At 39.3% G+C, this 5,841-nt stretch overlaps 1 long non-coding RNA gene across 1 annotated transcript; it reads right to left on the reverse strand.

The window, feature by feature from the left end:
- Window positions 1-1,711: 1,711 nt before the first annotated feature.
- Window positions 1,712-5,787, reverse strand: LOC137307569 (uncharacterized). Its single transcript, XR_010959148.1, has 2 exons — window positions 4,315-5,787; window positions 1,712-2,285 (listed from the first exon to the last, which is right to left on the reverse strand). It is a non-coding gene; the product is annotated as an uncharacterized lncRNA (long non-coding RNA).
- Window positions 5,788-5,841: the final 54 nt, after the last annotated feature.

A 5,841-nucleotide genomic window follows, 5' to 3' on the forward strand; every position in this document is an offset into this window, starting at 1 on the left:
CTATTGACTTAGAGGTTACTGTGAAAATAACAGTGAGGCTAACAACGTTCACCGTTATTATGCGCAAATCGGACAGCAACTTCCGGCAAGTGCACATGTGCAGTTAAACACAAAAATCCGGAAGTTGCTGTCCGAGAATGCACTGCCCCTCCATCAGCTTCGCAAAAACAGTATCTCACCATTCACATACATTGAACGGCATGAAGTTCCTGTACTTACATGATACATACGGACGAAACTTGCCACAAAAAGTTAGGGCTTATCCATTCCAGTTTAAGCACCCTTTTAACAATATGATAAGTCTTATTTACTGCCAAACAACCACTCTGGCACTGAAAATTAACTTTTACAAGTGTGGAGTCTCATTCCTTCAGCTTTTAATTGTTGGAGATTTTTTAAAAAAACAAAATTTTAATAATTTAAAAAAACTTTTTCTTTCTTTTTTTTTTCTCTCTCTCTTAATCCAATCTTTCTTTCCCTCTCTTTACTTCACTTTCTGTACCTGATTTGACATTGAATTCACTATTCTAACTTACACCTCCTGGTTCAGAGTCTGCGCTGCTCATTAACAATTCTCCAATCTGATCAGTTAAGGAGATACACAGCTGCTTGCCCAGTTCACACAGGCCTCAGATGCCCTGTAATTTCCAGCGCAAAAACTCATGGAGAGTATATGAGCAAAGGGAAGTCTAACGAATGGTGGGTGCTGTTCATTCGCTGCTCATAGTAAATTCTGGCCCAATATAGCTTAAACCAAAAATCTCTCCTCGGTCAAATAGTCAACAACCCCTAATCATGACAAATGTAAGGAATCTTACAACACCAGGTTATAGTCCAACTGTTTTATTTGAAAATCACAAGCTTTCGGAGGCTTTCTCCTTCATCAGGTGAGCGAGTGTGGACTATAACCTGGTGTTGTAACATTCCTTACATTTGTCAACCCCAGTCCATCACCGGCATCTCCACATCATAATCATGACAAGTGAGCATGATGCTCAGACATGCATTGGTTAAAACACGTCAATCATAGCAGCTTGGTGGCTTAATGTGGTACCTTGCTCAACAGATTGGCAGAAGTGGGTTTGCCATCTCAATTGAGATTGCTATTGAGGCTTTAATCCTGCGTTGAGTTGACAATCTTGGTCATACTTCAATATGTCCTACTTGCTGGTACAGAGTAACATTGGTAGAGGTTGTGGAATTGTTCAGTTTCCCATTGGCGCTAAATCAAAATGTAAGATCATAAAAACAAGCATGCATTCTCAAAATCACAGAATGCTTTCCTTTCCCCCAGGGCCATCATAGATCAGAGCCTTTAAACTGAATTCACTGTGTTGCTGCAACCTAGTGGAACGTTTTGCTAACTCCATTTAATTCACAGTGCGTATTTATTGTTTGTAGAGCCAATAGAAAACATAAATGTATTAAAATGGAATAACTAAAAGAAAGGAAGTAATGACGTGTTATTTTAAAGTTATTTTTAGAGCTACAGCCAGACTTCCAATTGCTTGAGGGTCAGGTTGCATGAACAGGAACATAGTAACATGAGTAGGCCATTCAGCCCCTCGGGCCTGATCCCCCATTCAATTAGATCATGGCTGATCTGTACCTCAACTCCATTTACAAGCCTAATTTAACAATGTGCAATACGCATGATCTACTGAATTAATTAACTGTCATTAATGCAAAAATGTGAGCAATGGATCCACGCTCAGTGGCACAGTAATTTATTCTAATTCCAGCATTACATGAGCTTCAAATTTAATAATTGCACATGCAGTTCATTCTGTTAGAATGCTGCGTGGAACACTGTCTTACTGTAATGGAGTGTTTTGGCTTTAAATGAATCAGAAGCTAACATATAACATTTCCTTCCATTAACCTACTATTGGTGGGATATTACTGTTGAATTTTGACAAGGAACTCACAACACATTCTTCCATTATCCTAGCCATCATCACAGATAAAGATTGCATCAGGAAGGCAAGAGCAGCACATCAGGGAGGAACAATAAAGAAAAGCTTGTGGAAAATGTATCCCATTTCAAAAACACATGCCCTTGTGCTCTATTATAGAATGGAAGGTATAGAACTTGTGGTTTCTGCGAAGTTCACTGTGTCATATTGTGTGTACCGTTCTCCATTTTCTGGAGTGCTTAAACTTTGAAATGAGAGTCTCCTTGAATGGCCAATACTGATGTTCATTGGAAATCTGGTATCCCAGGCAGCATAGATCTTTTGAAATGCTTTCCGCCGAGCAGTGAACAGAATGAAAATCTGTAGACCCTGTTAATCAAAGAAAACCAATATTTTAGGAAATCAACAGACAGAAAACAATGCTGTAAAATAATCTAACAAAAAAAACAACTTGGCTGTCAAAACTGTAGCCTGTATTTACTGTTGTTTCAAGTTTCAAGGAAATCCAGATTAGTCATCATTATCCTATTCAGCGAAATCATTGCAGCCCCAGGACTTTGCTGCAGGGTTTCCTCAGAGAAGCGTCTTCAGCCCAACAATCTTCAGCTGCTTTATCACAGACCTCTCTGCCTACATATGGTCAAGAGTGGGCTGTTCGCTGATGATTCCAGTGTTCAGTTCCATTCATAACTCCTCAGGTAATGAAGCAGCCCACACCAGCCAACAGCAGGACCTGGCCAACATTCAGGCTTGGACTGACAAACGGCAGATAACATTCACGGCACTAAAGTGCCAGGCAATGACCACCTCCAACAAGAAAAGGCCCAGCCACCTCCCCATGCCTTTCAACAGCACCATCATTGCTGAGTCCCTTATCATCAACATCTTGAGGGTTACCATTGACCAGAATTTGTAATGGACCAGACATATAAACAGCATGGCTACAAGCGCAGGACAGAGACTGGGTACTATTTGATGAGTGGCTCATCCCCTGACCCTGCAAAGCTTTGTCACCATCTGCAAGGCTCAATATCCACTTCTCTACCATCAATGCAGTATGTACAATCTACCATGCACTAAAAAACTCACCAAGCTTACTTCAGGAGCACTTCCCAACCCTGTGATCTCTATCACAGAGAAGGACAAGAGCAGCAATATCGTGGGCACACCATCATCTACAAGTTCCCCTCCAAATCATACACCATCTTGACTTGGGCATATATCTTTGTTCCTTCATCATCACTGAGTCAGGATCCTGGAATTCCCTACCTAATATCATCATAGATGCACCTTCACCACAAGGACTGCAGCGGTTCCAGAAGAAGGCCCGCCACCACTTTCTTAGGGCAACTAGGGATGGGCAATCAACATACCCTTGTTAGTATTGCCCACATCTAGGGAACAAATAATAAATATCCTTGCACATGTTACAAATAAACCTTGTTAGGACATAATGTTACTTCAAACTGATGCTCCTATCCCATTAATCCCTTGATGAGTGTACTTCCCACCAGATATCCTTACAGAGGCTGGGAGGATAGGAGAGTCTGGGTTATAATTTTCCCTGTGACTGCCATATATGGACCTACATGAATGGCTTCCTCCTCAGAAATGGAACTCGTAGCTTCCCTGTGACACTCTATCAAGGTGCTTGGAAATCATAAACATCACCCAACAAGTGATTTAGAGCTACAGTTTGGGCAAGCTTGAGGCAAAAATTTGCAACTTTCTACTTGGTACTTGAATGTTCCTACCAGTAGTTCCTGTAAGGTCCACGAGGTTGTCAGATTTCTTCGTTTTACTGCATTTGTTGACTTACTACTAGCATATTATTTCTACTGCTGTATACTAAGAAAAACTTTATTCTGCAATTCTAGCATAGTTTCCCTTTGAATAATGATACTGTCTTTTGGAAATAAGAACAGTCTCCACACCCAGAGTCCCATTGCCATAGCAACACATGAACGATTATATTTTCATCATCTATGGCAATAGTTATCCTAATAATTTGCAATTCCAGTCATAGCCAGATATCCATCCAATCCCTTTTTTAAAAAAACATTAACTATGGTTGATGTAAGTTTGATGGAAGTCCGATCTTTTCATCTTTACTCTTGCTGTAGGTATTTTAATTTTTCACTTTGTCCTCTGGTACTGTAATCACAGTCTATTTTAAATAATCTGCTTACATTTACAATATCTATGCTTTTCAGCGTGTGTTCTCTCAATTAGTTTTTTCTCATTGAAAGTAAGTTTTCTTTAAGCTTCTATTCATAACTTACAATCAATTATTTTTCTCAGAATTCTCTCCAATGCAGCGATGGCCTTTACCTTTGTCCAATGATACAATAACAACAACAACTTACATTTTATCTTTCTGGAAAAGAAAACTACAAACCTGTGTGGCATTAAGAGTACAGAAGATATAGCTAAAGACAGCTTTTGTTCCATCACGCTCTATAAGCATCAAATAACCCAGACTCCATGTTAAACACAACACAACGGCCACTGATAAGGATCCCATCATCTTCTTTGCTGAGGTTGCCTGTTTAGCACTAAAAAAAAGCACATCAAATAAGGAATTGTATGCCGATATCAAAGCAATTTACTGAATTTGATAAAATGATACTCAAGTGATCTTTTATTATCTGTCAATAAAAATATCAAAATGGTCTTTACGTTCTGATTCATATATCAAATTAATAAATTGTCTCTCCCTTAGCTGCAGAACTTGTTAAATTGCTTAAGACTTTACGGCCCTGCTCCACATCTCGTTACTCATGACTTTTCTAAAGACAATTTATTAACTTCCTTCTCTTTTTTGTTGTGCCTTGAATGCTTCATCCCTGATTAAGAGGAGGAGAAGGTGGCCTGTTTTTATTACTCTGCCAATGCTGGTCATCAACCGGTTACATAGAGGTATGAGAGTGGCATGGGGTAACTTATCATGATTACGGGACGGTAGCATAGTGGTTATGTTAGTAGATTAATAATCCGGAGACATAAGTTCAAATCCCCCCAGAGCAGTTGGGGAATTTAAATTCAGTTAATTTTTTTAAAATCTGGAATAAAAAGCTAGTATCAGGTGACCATGAAACTACCAGATTGTTGTAAAAACCCACCTGGTTCACTAATGTCCTTTAGGGAAGAAAACCTGCTATCCTTGTCTGGTCTGGTCTATGTGTGACTCCAGACCCACAGAAATGTGGTTGATTCTGAACTGCCCTCTGAAATGGCCTAGCAAGCCACTCAGTTGTCAAGAAGGCAGCTCACCAGCACCACCTTCTCAAGGGCATTAAATGCTGGCCTTGCCAGTGATGCCCACATGAATGAATAAAAAAAAGATTTAAAGTATCATAGTAAGTACAGCACAGGAGGGGCCCATTGTGTCTGTGCTGGCTCTTTGAAAGAGCTATCCAATTAGTCCCAGTCCCCTGCTCATATAATATCCACTCCCTTCCTATGGGAAAATAGCTGACCTGAGCTTTTGATAATTAAAAAATAAGGCAAAAAAACCTTAATAGGAGATAAGTAATAAGATCAATTGATAAGTGTGAGGATTCTCAAGTAAAATAGTTTATAGTTAATTACTTTCTCAGTGGTCAAACATTTATAGTAAATTTGGCATCCAATGAGATGCAGTCTACATCTGCCTGACAAAGGTTGCACTCAACCTGGGAGCAATTAGTCATTTACTGTGACTAAAAAAAATATTGCTGGTTACCAAAAAAAATAGAAAGAATTATGGTGGAATACTTTTAGACTGAGAGACCCAAATCCTGATGTATTCCTACCAAACTTTCTCCAGATGATGAATTGATGATCAGCTGAATTGTCAAGTGCATGGGCGAAATGAAGGATGCTAAAAAGAAAAGTCAATTGCAAGGAATACACCTCTATCACTATAGAATTTCCTAGTCATCAA

Source organism: Heptranchias perlo, unplaced genomic scaffold, assembly GCF_035084215.1.
Source record: "Heptranchias perlo isolate sHepPer1 unplaced genomic scaffold, sHepPer1.hap1 HAP1_SCAFFOLD_1049, whole genome shotgun sequence".
Lineage (NCBI taxonomy): Eukaryota > Metazoa > Chordata > Chondrichthyes > Hexanchiformes > Hexanchidae > Heptranchias > Heptranchias perlo.